Source organism: Grammomys surdaster, unplaced genomic scaffold (assembly GCF_004785775.1).
Source record: "Grammomys surdaster isolate TR1022 unplaced genomic scaffold, NIH_TR_1.0 130, whole genome shotgun sequence".
Classification (NCBI taxonomy): domain Eukaryota; kingdom Metazoa; phylum Chordata; class Mammalia; order Rodentia; family Muridae; genus Grammomys; species Grammomys surdaster.
This window is the reverse complement of record NW_021604588.1, coordinates 22,741,363-22,756,611: the sequence shown is the minus strand read 5'-3', so window position 1 is coordinate 22,756,611 and position 15,249 is coordinate 22,741,363. Positions and strand designations below refer to the sequence as shown.

The 15,249-nt window shown below is 45.7% G+C and overlaps 1 protein-coding gene across 2 annotated transcripts in view; it reads left to right on the top strand.

The window, feature by feature from the left end:
* The window catches only part of Rps6kc1 (ribosomal protein S6 kinase C1), a 138,111-nt gene that overhangs the window by 111,371 nt on the left and 11,491 nt on the right, over positions 1-15,249 (top strand). The gene's annotated exons all lie outside the window — the stretch shown is intronic.

Below are 15,249 nucleotides of genomic sequence, written 5' to 3'. Positions count from 1 at the left end.
TCTCTCTCTCTCTCTCTCTCTCTCTCTCTCTCTCTCTCTCTCTCTCTGCCAGTTGTGTTTTCATTAGCGGCTCACACACTCGCTGGGTCTACTCACCACTTCAGCCCTAAGGAAGAAAAGTAGGGGATCGAGCTGTATGGTGCCAAAGATGTATGTATGGGTGTGCAAACACACTTGTGCACACTCGCTGCTCTTGATAAAAGCACTTATTTGTCTCTGGAAACTCATTGTGTTCTTCGAAGTGTCTTAAGGAAGGCCTTGTGTCCCCTAAGCCTCTCCACATGGGCAGATTTTAAATTTTATTAAGATGTGGGTCTGCTTTTTATTTTTAACATTACAGATGTATGTCTGTGGCCGTTCAGTTTAAACCCACAGCCTGCTCACCTTTGCTGAGCACTGAGTCTCAGAAAAGAGCAGCGTGTACTCCTCCCTTGCCCGCTGGCTGCCAGCATCTCAGGCCGATGGGTGGACAGGCCCCACTGGTGCTTTAGCTTGTGCTAGCTTAGCGCTGTGCTGCTGCTCACCCTGCTCAGCTCAGCTCCACAGGATACCGTGAGAACTAGGAATGAAAGGGCTTTATTATTTTTAGGGAAAACTTTTCTTGCTAAGAGTTGCTGGGCTGAGGAATGGCAGGGTTTCAACCCAATGCAAATTCCCAAACTTTCCTCCAGACAAGTACTTGTGAGCCAGTGCTGTTATGTGGTTAATGAGTAACAAAAACATTGTAGAAACTGCCTGCTCTTTCGGTCACTGCTGCCACTTTCTAATTTGATAGGAACTAACACTTTAGGTTCCAGCTACCACGGGTATATTTGGTAACTACGGTGAATTTGGAGGTTTTAGAGTCCACTTTAAATTTGGAAGAGCCTGTGAGTAAAGTGTGTTCTGTCCTGAAGTGGGATCCAGTGTGCCATGTAGATTGGTGCTGGGTGTTGTGGCCACATGCTTCTGTCCTAAACAGTGACTGTTGGGCTGTTTGCCATCTGAGCGTTTCTACATGATGGGATAAATCTATTCCACACAAGCTCTCAGTTTCTCGTCCTGAGTTTACCAGTTTCTAAGTTTACTGTTCCAAGTTTAACAATTTTCCATGTTCATCAGTTTCCAAGTCCTGACTTCTTTTCTCTGGGAATGCCACTCCTCATGTTTGACCAGCAGGTGGCAGTACACCATTAATGGATTCTTCAATTTCTGAAGTCCCCTTCCAGGTTGTCCTTCATAGCGTTTGGGGAAAAAAATCCAGCCAAACTGTAGTCTAAAGAGAGGCTTTGTTGTAATTGTTTGCATGAGAGACTTGCACCTTCCAGCAGCTTAGCTGCTCTGTGCATGAGCAACAGGGGTCGTTCCTCCAACCCTTGGGTAGATCAACTTTAGCAACAAGGAGAAACTCAGAAAAGTAGGTCCCTCTTTCTTGTTAACAGGACCTCAAACCTAGAGAGGCAGAGCCTTCACCTTGTAATCTTAAAGGGGCCGGAGTCTCAAGCTGCAAAGCATCCCTTAGAACCGAAAGGCTCTGCCTGTGAGTAGATAGTCTTCCTTCTCAGTGGGGGAGAGCAGTGGCAATGTGCCAGCATCCCAGTGGACGGTGACCACACAGCAGAAGGTAAATAGAGTCCCTGGCAGCAATTTCCCGCTCCCACATTTGCCCCATCCTCCCCAACTGTGACCTGAGCCCTACTGAGATAGTCACTAAAGCCAAAGCTCTGCTGTCTGATTAGAGAGTGAAGTCCAGAGGGTGCTGAGTGGAGCTTTGCCCTCTGTTTATCCAGTGTGGCCTGACCCTGCCTCCCTCCCTCCCAGGATCCTTATCATCTGTTTGTTCAAAAAACATCCCCCACCTGCCTGTACTTTATACTATCACTGTATCCTTTTATCTTGTGGATGATGTGCCTTGATATTTTGAGAAAAATTTCCAGTAACAGATTCGATTTACATGGACAGAAACTTGAGCAAATGCCAGACTAGCAGGGGGGCCATTATTCTGTTCTATAAATAAGTTCAGACCAGAAAACACTCGCAGAAACCTGGGAATCAACATGTTTTGGTCTAATTGAGGGGAAAAGCAAGATAGATAAATTTTGAAATGCAAATGCTCACCTTCTGTTGTCTAAGAATTGCTTCTGCCAACTTTGTGATCTTAGATTTAAAGCCACAAACCTCCAGCCATGGCTACGAAGGCGTCTAGGGCTCACAAGTTTCTGCAATAAAACTAAGAACTTAAAAAAAGAAAGTTGCCTTTTATGTTAAAGCAAAGAGATCTAGCAACACAAAGACAAAACCCACGGAGCTCTGTCTGTGTGTGTCTGTGGAAAAGCCGGCCATAAAATGGCTGCAGCTGCGGGGCCATCAAGCAGATCTTGAGAATACGAATTTGCAGAGCAGACTTAGCCCTGTTCTCAAAGTCAGACCTTTCAGCTTCATTTTGTATCTTTCAATTATCTAGCAAGGTTTTTATTAAATAAGCATCACTCATGGTAAATGGCTTCCTTTCATACCACAGACACACAGAATGTCGGGGAGAAAGAGGAAAAGCAGGGCCATGATGTGCCAGGTAGGCAGAGGGTGTGCAGCACTGAGTAGACCCACACAGGCAGGGACAAGTGGTGGATCAGAAGCCAGGGCACTGCTTACTTTTCTCTAGAGCACTTGCTTGTTTTGTGGTAACTCAGATTTTATTTCTAATGCTATAGAAACCACAGCTCCACCAGGTTTTTGACCCAAGGATTTGAAATATTTCCTCACTTAGTAGCATAGAATAAATTTTGTTACAACATTTTTAGTATAATAGAAAAATAAAATACGATGTCAAGGGCTGTACTTAATGTTTCCATAGCAGTATCTTTTTCCATCGAAGGCAGCTAGGAATAGAACCTATACTCTCAACCATGAGAAATACAAAGGCTGACTGAAAATTCAGTGTACAGGCTAGCTCAGATGAGCAGAATTGGTTCCATCTTAGTTATCAGGCTGATACCCTCACTCACACGCCTGTCCTTCCTTAAACAAGTCCCTGTGTATTTTCTACTGTTACTTTCAACCCATCGTGAACCCTTAATTTTAAATACTTGAAATTAACATTGGCATTTCTTGCAGAATAGTTATCAGACTGGAGAATTTATAGGTGAATGTGTGCATGAATTGAAGAGGACTAACATACTTTCTCTGCAGCCTCATCTCCACGCTCCCAGATGTCAAATGGCAGCTTTGCTTCCTCTGTTAGGCGATTTCACACTTGAAAACAGCTCACAGCTGACGGTGAAAAGTGAAACAGTTCAGTCTGCGGAATTCAGGGTAGAGCAGGACACTCAAGCGCTCTGTCCTGCACTCCCCAGAGAGTCCCTCAGACTGACTAGTCATATATAGTCCATGAATATGGACTTTTGGGAGAGTAGTCTCTCCTGCCCTTCTCCATAAACACCCTTCCTTCCTTCTTTCGTGGTGAGTGTGGTCCTCAGCAGTGTATGTCAGGATTTTATATCAGAGCTAGAATTCAACCCAGGAGTAGAGTAATGTGTGTCGAGATCATCAGACACTTACTATTTAGAGATTTCAATGTCATTGAGAATTGCTAGGCCCTTATGGTTTGTCCCAGACATGGCATTAACACTTGCATTGATCTTGGACAAGTATTTTTCAGGCCTCCTTTTCATGGTAGTAAGTAGATTGTTGAATAGAAATAAAATCACCAGGCTCAGCAATTAAGAACACTGACTGTTCTTCCAGAGGTTGTGAGTTCAAATCCCAGCAACCAGATGGTGGCTCACAACCATCCGTAATCAGATCTGATGCCCTCTTATGGGGTGTCTGAAGACAGCTGCAGTGTACTCACATATAATAAATAAATAAAACCTCTAGGCTGGAGTGAGCAGGGCCAGAGTGAGAGGGAGAAGGGAAGGGAGAAAAAAAAGAAATAAAAGAAATAAAACCACCTATGTCAATCATACAATGTGATTCTTATACAAAGATTCATCAGAATTCAAGTCCATCTAGTGCAGAGCCCACCTAACAGTCCTGACATTGAGTTCTAGGAACGATTTTACTTGGAAGACTTTTAAAGTATGTCTTATATGTCTGCAGAGTTTTTATAAAACTATATAGTAGGAAATGAGGGCTTTATTAGAAAAAATCTCATTTAGAGGAAGAAGCCAGACACTTTAGAATGCTCCAAAAGATTCTCAACAGGAATAATAAGAATTACTTAAAGGATCGAGGTTATTTACATATGAGCATTTAAGAGTTGTAGAGTGATTTCAGCAAACGGGAACAAAATAAATAAAGCTATGTATTCGGAAACTGTGAGGACACAATCAGAAAACAGGACTATGGTCTTAGGGCAGGCCTCTCCCTCCTGGAGGAATGGAAGGCAAGGCTGTGTTTAAAGCTAATCCTAGAAGAGCTTCATTTGAGGCTTGGTAGAATTTGCCCTTGAGCAAAGCGATCAGTAGGTTCCTGGTACATAGGTGGTTTTCTGTTTTTCTGGACTAATCAGCAAGTGTCTTTTATCTTTTGCCTCCAGTTCTTGCTGTAAATGCAATCTATTTCTTTCAAGGAGAGTCAAGTGTCCAGTTTCCAGAAAAGAGCAGGGGTTTCACACTGCACTCCACCCCATGCTGAAGCAAAAGGGCAGCAAGTCTTCGGAAGTCTTTCCTGTCGGGCAGGGAAGCCTGTCTGGCACCAAGGAGAGAGAAGAATGGATGTGGAAGGGCTTGAGGGTCTGTTGCCCTGGGGTCTATCCCAGACTCAGCTCACAAGGACCCTGGAGCCTCACACGTACCCTAACTTGGCCTGACACCTTAACCGAGCTAAGTTCCCAGTGTCTTGAGGTCATGCTTCTTGTACTGGCCACAGAGTGAGAATGAAGATGAGATGGTGGACACTGAAGAGCTTAGTTCCTGCCATTTAGTATCTTAGAGTTGTACATGTCCGGGCCCTGTAAGAGAAGAAACTCGTTAGCTCCTAGAATTAGAAGCTGTGTAAGGGTGGCCGGTATTCAGGCTCACACGGGAGAGGTGAGGCGCAGCATCGCTCTCTGTATTCTTCCATGCAGCCTGGCCTTCAGTGGCGAGGGCAGCATCAGTAACTGCTGTCTGTAACTGACAGACTCAGCAGGTTTATTTTGGCTCTTAGTTTTGGAGGTTCTAGTTGAGGCTCGGTTGGAGCTGTTGCTGTATAGCACACGGGAATGGGTGGGGCCAGGAATTCCCCTCATGCCTGAGTCCCAAGATCTTCCTCAGTATGTATCCCCAATGACCTAAAGCCCTCCCATGAGGCCCCAGCTCTTAAATGTTCCTTGACTTCCTGTAGTGCTAAGCTGAGGACGAGCCCTTCAGCACTCAGACCCTTGGGGACTTTAACATCCAGACTGTGGACCATGAAGAGGAGATTAATTTAGTTGGTGTTTTCACTAGCCCCCTTCCTTTCTGATCTTATGTATGCATTGTCTTCAGGGGAAAGGTCCTGGAAGCAGTAGCTGCAGAGTCATGCTTCTTATCTTGATGCTGGACTTGATTTGGGACAGTTAGGCAACTGACTAAGTGCTGTACTGTCATCAAGAAGTCAGGTAGCTTTCTGTTCGACTCTGATTAGCAGAGAAGGCAGAAGGCTGAATCTTGGATTGTGTGTGCATGTGCCTGCGCTCCTGCACGTGTGTGTGTGTGTGTGCGTGCATGCATGCATGCATGCATGTGTGTGTGTGCACATGTGCCCACTCGAGTGTGCAGACCACAGTCTGGTGTGTTTCTCTGTTGCTTTCCATGTTATTTTTGTGACAGTCTTTCGTGAATGTGGAGCTTGCCATCGGGCTAGATGACCTGGCTAGGGAACCCCTGGGTTTCTCTCCCTGTTCTGTACCCTACTGCTCCTCCATGCCTGACTTTTAGTGAGTGTGGAGTCTTGAACTCAGGGTCTCATATGTGTGCAGCAAGTGCTATCCACCCTGAGCTTTCCTGATGGCCCAGAGTGCTTAATCTTAAGCATTGAGTTCTTAGGACTTTGAGGGGCTGCTTTCATTTAAACAATATCCCCGTTTCCTATAAAATCTTGTCTGGTTCGTGCCACATTGAGGGCTTATTCCTTCTAAGCAATTCTTCACAAATGTTTCCCTCATAACTGTCTGGAAATGCTAAAGTTTTAAGAAGTTAATGGCGTACCACATCCAGGGCTTACTCCTCCTATGCAATTCTTCATAAATATTCCCTTCAGATGTCTGGAAGTGCTAAGGTTTTTAAAACGTTAATGATGGTAAGGCAGGTGGGGCTGCAGAAGCTCTGTTAACAGCAGAGCGTGCTGCCTTGGCCTGCCTAGCCCGGCAGAGCAGAGGGAGAATGTTGTGCCTGTCATCCTCGGTTTCTAGTTAGCCTTTTTCTCATCCATCAACCATAATGGTTTTGGTCGGGAGCACCATGACACCCGATGGCCGTTCAGAGCGGAGCTGCTGTGGGATGTTCAATGCAGAATGGAGCGTGCTGTTGGTTTTTCCTGCTAGAGGTATGGGCTGCGGGAGGAAGCAGGGCTGTAGCATTAGAGATCACCATCAGTCATCCAGAGGCCACATGGCACCTAACCGCTCCTTAGTTCATCTCCCAAGAAACCAGCATGAGGTGATGCCTATAAACTCCTTGAACAAGTAATTTTTGGCCCCAGAGTGCTGAATCAAGTGAAACCAAAGTATTTTGGCTCAAGTTGTGCGGGTAATTCAGGAAAGTTTAGATAGTTGCCAGGTCACCCTAAGGGGAAATCCAGGCCAGGTAAGTGGGAGGAGCCTAGCCTGAGCCAGCCCATTTGGCCCGTGGTCCTATCCTGTTTTTCATCCTACAGCACACACTGAATTAGAAAAAAGTAGGAAGCAGGGCTGTGCCTTGTGCCCTGGAAGGACAGTGTGAGGCGCTACCATGGTTGTCCTCGGACAGCATGCTAGCTGGTTAGAGCCACGTGGCTCTGGGGACATCTGAACATTTAGACTGTTCGTATGCCCCACTTGACAAATGTGCCACATGCACAAGCAGTGGAGCAATGACAGAACATGGGAACTACAGAATGGACAGCTGGGCTGGCAGTGTTCAAAGGGATGGCTGAGAGGTGGGTGTTCCTACTTGTCTGTCCATCTGTCTGTGAATTAAGAGCCACCTTGGAGATGCTGTTAACATTAGGCAGGTAACATTCACCTGTTCAGAAGAACTGGCTTTGAACCTGGGGTCCCTATAAATAACTGTGAATTTTCAGACTTAAATTTCAGCTGCTAAACTTTGATAATTTTGTTTTTAGATATTAGAGGATCCATTCAAACCTGTAATGAAACTCAGATTTGAAGACTGGGGAATAGGGTGTAGCTCAGAGACAGCCTTAGGTATAGTCATTAGCATTGCCAGTAAGTTCCACGATGTTGCTGTGGCTTCATTTGTAACATTTCGTCTTAGTTGTGGGAACTTAAAAAACAAATGCTTTTAAGTAAGCTGGACCTGGTAGCACACACCTGCATTGCCCACATCTGGAGGGCTGAGATGGGAGAGTCATGAGTACATGGTCAGAAGGCTCTGTCTCAACCCTTAATTCTCAAAGAAAGTATTTTTCCTGTATCTAAAGTAATGCCCTGGGCTTAGCTAGGTAGTGTGTCTGTTTATAATTCTGTCTTTGAAAACATTTTTTAAAAAAAATCTGACAGCAGTGGTCCCAGGGGAACTCAGCAGGTGTCAGAATGTGTTAATCAGGTACCAAATCAGGCGCTGGGCTCTTCATGGTGAGCAGAGACAGGAGCCCTGGACTCCTCTCTTGGCCCAGCTTTCTTTCTGCCTGGCATTTGTCAATCTTTGCACTTTTCAGAGGCCCATGCCACATGCAGCAGAGCAAATGTCACCTAGAGGCAGCTACTGTGAGAGGTGTCACTCCACTCCCTAGCTGAAGCCACTATCAACTTTCTAACAGTGCTGCAGTTAACAGTGTGTGACTCCCACCGCCATTGCCACTGTGAGAACATCAGGTGTCATTTAAACTTCATAGTCTACAAGGCGTAAAAGTGCAGAGGACTTGAGATAGATTGTGGCTCTTAGAACAGATATTCTAGGATCTTTGTAGGTACTTTGAGTGTTTTGAATGAACAGAGTTACAAGATGCAGTTGGATTATGTATTCAACACACATTTATTAAGTGCCTCCTGTGTCCCAGAAACTATGCTCGGGAGCCAGAAATAAAGACATAATTGGTATAATATTGACAGTTACTTTTGAAGTTATATCAAAGGAGACTGCCCCAACAGAGGATATACACCCGGCTAACTAGGATGTTCATAGACCTTCACAGGCAGCTAGTTGTATTTATAGAGTGGAATTGTACCGAGCTAACAAAAGACATGCTTGGCTGTCCCTCTTCCCACAGTTGAGTCCATATAATGCTGGACACAAAATGCTTTCCTGTGTGTTTCCTTCTCTCTGGTCTTTAGCCATCAGCTGTAGTGGACGACTAATGCTTAGTCCCCGCATAGAAAATCTTTACACACAGCAAGAGCTGGAGAGAAATTGACTAGGATTTTGTAATTCTAGTCCTTTTCAATTAGCAGCAGATGCTGCAGGGAGAGCTTGTGTGTGTGGGAGCGTGGGACTAATGCTTCCCAGCACTAGCTAAGGGACACGTGTAGCGGGAGAGAGATGTCCCTTCCCTTGGCTCACGTGTATCACTGACGACAGATGGCTTTATTAAAGCACCTTTCTTTACTGTGTGCATGCTTTACTGATGCCTGGTTTCTTGTAAAAACTTTACAAAATCTTGACTATTTTAAATTTTACTAAATACTTAAAAATTTACAAGAATTTAGACATGCCAAGCTCTGACAAACACACACACACACACACACACACACACACACACACACACACACAGAGTTACAAGTGTGCGTATGGTGCTTGATTTTAAGGTAATGAAATTTTGCCTTTATTTTTATATAGTTTCTCTTTGATCCTGAAAGGCGGCATGTTTTTGTTTGCTTTTCCAAGAGAGAGTTTGGTATTTCCAAGAGCTCGTTACTCAGGGGCTGCAGATACTGGTTGCTGCTGTTCCCCCTGCCCAGTCAGGACCAGTGTTTGGACTCCCAGCACCCACATAAAAAGCTGGATGCAGCAGCACCTCCTTCATTCCAGTACTGGGTTAGGGTAGTCAGAGAGATTCCTGGAGAACACTGGCCACCCAGTCTAGCCAAACTGGACAGCTCCGGGTACAGTGATGATCGTCTCAGAAAATAAGTGGAACACATATGAGGTCTTCTCAATGTCCAACCTATAACCACCACTAACATGCACAGACATGCACACATGCACACACACAAGGTCAGACGACACTTAGTGTAACCAACTCTGACATAAACACACCCATGCACACACAAGGTCAGACAGTGTAGCTACCACTAACGTGCATGTGTACAGGTCAGGCACTTAGGCAGTGTGGTCAGCATTGATGGGCACACGGGCAAGGTCAGAGACTTAGTGTAGCCAGTGCTGATATGTACATATGCGTGCACACACACAAAGACAGGCACTTAGGTTTTGATTTTTACAATTTGCAGAGCAGGATCTTGTAGCATAAATCATCTGTATTTCTCCCTCTTTTTACAAAGAGTACTTGTGCTATCATTTTAATGTAGTGTGTGAGTCTGTGGCTTTAAAACTGAGCCATGTCTGATACATGCTTGTTATATTACTGATGAGCCATTATTTGAGTGTGTGGATGTTGATTTAATGGACTATTATTTAAAAACTTTATTATAATTTCTGCCTTTTCACTGAGTTTTATTTTTACCTGAAAAAGAAGTGTCCAAGACTTATGCATTTTACGAGTTTAGCTGTGGAGAACAATGTAGCCTATTCAGAAATCTATAGGTGTGTAGATATGTGGCCCTTCTGCCTGCCTGGGATGTTATGGCGTTGTGTGTGTGTTTGCTTTTTGAGAGTCTTACACTGTAGCCCAAGATGACTTGGAACTCACTATGTAGTCTAGATTCCTTTCCAACTCACGAATCCTCCTGCTTCCGACTAACTCCCAAGGGTTGGAATTACAGCTGTGAGCTACCATGCCTTTATCTAGGAGGAAGACTTAAATAATTATCCTAAATTAAAGTAGAATTTTTCTACATGTACAATTCTCTTTAAAAATTTTCAAATTTATTGATCTCCTGCAGTCTTAGAGAAAGCCAGTGAGAGCAACGTGCTTCTAGGAGAGGTTATGAATTGTCCCTAGAAGGCATTTAATGTCTTTTAAAGGAAAGATAAATTCTGAATTTGGGATGTTGGAGACTACAGCACTTAAAATACACGGTTGATTCATCTCATGAGGCTTTCTAGGAAGGTGGCTTTCACTTAAAACCTCGGTGAGTTTAACCTGCATTTTCTGGTTTTCTCAATTTTCAAGTGTGGCTTCCAGAAGAGTTTTAGCTCTCTCTTTGGTTTTATTTTTCACTTGAGCCTTTGACACACCCTTAGTTGATACTGCATGCTCTGGGGCTGCACACCTGTCTTGAGGATGTGAAGGTGGCACTGACTCTGCATGCTGGAATTGTGCTCTTGCCTCCGGTGTCTGTCAGATTCCCTGAAGCCTGTGAATGTGCTTGGCTTGGGGTCTTTGCCACTTGCCACACAGTTAGAGACTGTTCTTTCATTTTCAGGGGCGGGGGTAGATAGGGGCAGGATCTCCTTTTGTAAACAGGTGCTCCTTGAACTCAGGATTTTTCTGCTTAGCCTCTGAGTGCTGGGATCATAGGCTACCACCGTAGGCTCAGAAGTGGGTCCATGCTTCCCCGTCTATTCCTTCCGACTCCAGAGCTGGCTCGCTGTGTTACACTTTTGGCTGTAAGGAGGAGACTCAGAAGACTGGCAGTCATGGGCTAAGCAACTCTCATTCTATGTTTTAGGAAGCCTTGGGTGGTCAGCGTTGATAAGACCACATTGTTTTTCTGAAACCCCCGTGGCTTGTTGAAGTTCTGTGAGACAGTTAACCCTAGTCAGACAAAGGTGCCGCCACATACATGATACTGCAGTCTTTGCTATTATATCCAAGAAACATGGCGGTTGAATCTTTAGTGGGAATTAAGATTCTGTTCTGAAGTTAGGAACTGGAATGGATTGTATAATGTAATTCTGTCAAGTTTTGTTAACTGTTGGCGTACACTGTGTGGCCTCATAGTCTGGGTGAGCTGGAATATAATTCAAGCATCTTCTATGTCTTCACACTCTGAGAAGACAGTGATGCACCTTCCTTGCACAGGCCAAGAGTGAGTGCTGAGGGGAGGGAGGGAGGGTGGAAGGGTGGCACGGTGGCTGGTTGTGGCAGTGGACAGAGATGGAGATGAAGTACACCCGTTCACCTTGGTGCTCTCCACTCCTTGGTGCCTACATTAGTGGGGGGAGAAGTCATAAGAACAGCTCATGAATGCTTTGAAAGCACTTTTGGGGTGCTAAGATTAAAGCCACTGGAGGGAGACGAAGGGGAAGAAATGGCTGACCTCATGTAGAACAGCACAACCAGAGCCCAGACAAAAAACCTCATTCTCGGATGTCGCTGTCTCGTCATGTTTTTGTGAGAAGGACCTAAGAAATAGTTTTCTGAGGGAAGTGTGTTTTCCCTGGTCACTTTGCTCAGTGCCTGTGAGACCCCTGTACTTGTGGAAACAAGGACACTGCCCAGCCTAGAGGTTGCCAATACAGTGGTGGTGCTGAGCCAAACAGGAAGTTAACGCGTGTGGTGCACCAGAAGACCAATTTGAAGTAGGTAGACTGTCCTTTTACACACTTCAAAGAATTTTCAAATAGAGTTAGTTTTAAAAGGATTCCCAGCTTCCCTGCCACAGTGTGAGTAAAACAGCCCCACCGCCATGTGTGGCATTCCCTTACATTCTCTACGTTAAAGAGTTAATTCTGACTCAGTGTGAGGGAAAGTGCACAGTGTGTGTAGGGTTGTATCCAGTGCTGCTTTATTTGTGGGCTTCTGGCTGACCTGTCTGTGTCCCCCATCTCACTATGGGGTGCTGGGTTATGACGTCAGCCACCACATCCGGCTCTTGCATAAGTACCACACGTGAGCAACAGGCACTTTTATCCACTGAGCCACCTCCTTGGCCACATGCCGGACTTGCAGTGACCGGATCAACTGTCTTGTAGCTGCCTGTGGAAGTCCGTGCCCTTGCTCTGTGCTGGAGTTGTAATATTTTTGAGATTTTGCACGTAAAACAGTTTCAGAGCAGTGGGTTAGACAGCCACGAAAACCTCAGCTACTTTATAGCCATGTAATTTCATCTTATATAGTAAAAGTTTTATGTAATTTATTAAAAGAAATAATTGTTTTTTCAGGGCCATTAAAAAGACAGCCAACATGCATTCTGACAACTCCGAGAAGAGATATTTTGTGTAAAGCCTGTGAAACAGTTCAGTGAGTACATAGTTCCCTAGTACTCCAGCTGCCCAGCTGCTGGACAGTTAACTCTTTGCTGTAGATTAGACTCACCTAGGAGAGCCAGGAACAGCAGCTATGACGTCAGTGACACAGTAATGAGGCTGTGGGTGTCATCGACAGCCCTTCAGGTCAGAAGGCACCTGCACAACACAACACGGTGGCCTTTATAGTCTTGCACACAGGCTCACGGGTGGCTGGAATGTTCCCTGAGGCTGTGTGCCAAAGATATGATTGTAGACTGGGCTTCCGGAAGTGAGCGTTTGATTGATGACGCTGATCTTGTCAGCAGGGTGACCACTTGACACAGTGCTGATTTGATGGTATTACTGCAGGTGAGTGGGCTTCCTGGCAGAGGAAGTGGGTAGCTGAAGGCATGTGCTGGCAAGGTGTGCCTTGTCCCCAGCCTGCTGGTCTCCATGAAGTGAGAGCTTTGCTTCATTGTGCCAGATTTTCTTGTTTTTTTTTTTTTTTTTCTGGAACCATAAACCAGGAAGCTGTCCAACTTAGACTGGAGACTACAAACTGCGAGCCAAAGCAAGTTGTGCCTTGAGTAACATCAGATACTTTGTCATAGAGATGAGAACCAGTGTAAGGCCCAGGTGCCTTTAGAGTATGGAGCTAGTTGTGTCTGAGAGAGAACCAGGGGAAAGGGAGAGGAGGGGAATGAAGGATGGCAGTAGCAGTAGCAGCTCCAGGCACAGTGCAAGTGTCGCCAGAGTGTCTGAGCCTGTGGTGTGTCCCGAGGAGCTATTGCACACAGAAGTGAGAAAGGAAGTTGCTTTTACTCCCAGGGGGGGCCATCACCCACTTGCTGTCCACAGCTGAAGCTGTATTGATAATTATCTACCTGTCAAACACCTGGATGATGTGACCAGGGATTTCAAAGCACTGAAGCCGACGAATCTCAATCTTGGAGGAATAGCTGGCCAACTCCACAGCACAGTGAAGGACCCGTCCTCTGGGTCTGTCTCATAAAGTACCTGGGATTTCCACCCAGGGACTTCTGACTGCTGAGGTGGCATGTGTCTCCGGTGACTAGTGAAGTAGGATTCTGGGTCTTTGAAGTCTTCTTCTATCTGCCGGGTTAGGCAATGCCAATTTTACCTTATGTCTCAAAGTGAGTCCTTCTTTCCCACTCTTCCAAATTCTTCCAGTCTCAGATTTATCCTGTGTCTGGCACTCTTACTCCACACACCTCCCACCTGTCCTCTGGGAGCAGAACTTGAGCTCTGGATGAGCTAGGCTGCATTAAAAGTGTGTGTGTAAACTGTGATACATTAATGGGACAGGCCTGCCTCAGCAAGCCTTTGCTGGCTTTAGAAGGAACCCTGTGGGGAGACAGCATGTTTCCAGTCTGGAGCTCCTTAGACAAGTTGTGAGATCCTAAGAGGCATCCTCTAAGGTGGGTATTCTCTGAGCTGGCTGGCTCTGCATCCCCTGCTACTCACAGAGAGATGGTGTCTCTCTTCATACTTAGTCCATCCAGATAAGTTCTCTGTCAGATGTCAGGAAGTGTGGAATGATTGACAATGACACATGTTCCGTACATAGAGTGCCTAGTTATCCTGACCACAATGTGGGCTGCTGTGCGGCTGCTGTCCCCATCGCCGTGGCGTTCAGCTAGTACAACAGTGTCTGCACATGGTGCAGAGCGTTGCTGGCATGCTCTAAAGGGGTGACTGACCTGTTATTTTTGGTCATGAGTTCTGAACAGGTAAAACCTTGATAAAACTAAGTAACAACATAAGGCTGGCTGGCTACTCTATACATAAAGAAGTGGAACAGAGGAAAAAAACCGTATTCACTAAGGATGCTGATGGGGAAACTTGTTTTAGATTTTCACTATTTAACAGTATGTGTCAGAGTCTGTACATTTGGGCCAATTCGGAGCGTCGTTTATGCTGCTGCTGTGTTCGTACTGGGTGACGGGATGGGCTGAGGCCCTACATGGAGATCTGAGTACGTGCACGTGGCTGATTGAGCAGGACATTAAATGTTATTGAACGGCCAGTGAGATGCTGTGTGGGGATTTTGATAGGGAAACCGAGTGACCTGTCCTGTAGATTGGAAGGACATATACCAAGGGCTGTACTTGATGGGCAGGCCTGTGACCATTTCTTCACAGTTTTTCTGAGGCTTCTGGGAACACACATCCTGGCTAGCATTTCTAAGATCACTCCTCTGAAGACGACAGTGGCTCTGTGTGTGGAGGAGGGGGTGCTGTAGCTTTGAAACAGCCTCCAAGGAGTATGTCTCCTAAGGGTTGCCGGGCATGAGAGAGGGTGGGAGCAAAATGTAACCTGTAGAGTCTCAGATAACTCACATGTTCCAGAAGAGTTCCGAGACTCATGTCAAGCCTTCACTCCTTCAACAAGGAGTGTTGAGTCTGTGGAAACTGTGGGAGGGTGCGCATTGGTCCTTCCCTACACCCAGTACTGCCCTGGGAACCTCCCTGCTCACTGTGGAAGGGTGCACATAGGTCCTTCCCTACACCCAGTACTGCCCTGGGAACCTGCCTGCTCACTGTGGAAGGGTGCACATAGGTCCTTCCCTATACCCAGTACTGCCCTGGGAACCTGCCTGCTCTCTCACCATCTCACTGTGCTCTTAGGTCTGTACCAAGTGTGCATGTGGTTGATAGAGACTAAGAATTGCACTGTCCTAGAGATCTCTAAAACATTTGTCAGTTCTCCCCCGATTCTCTTTAATCAGAAGTCTCCTTTTGAAAATAAGCTACACTTGTAATTTAGTCCTATGCAAAGATGTCATTCAGCACAGAGCTGCAGTGTGCATGCACTTCACAGTTCACACACAGAGCTG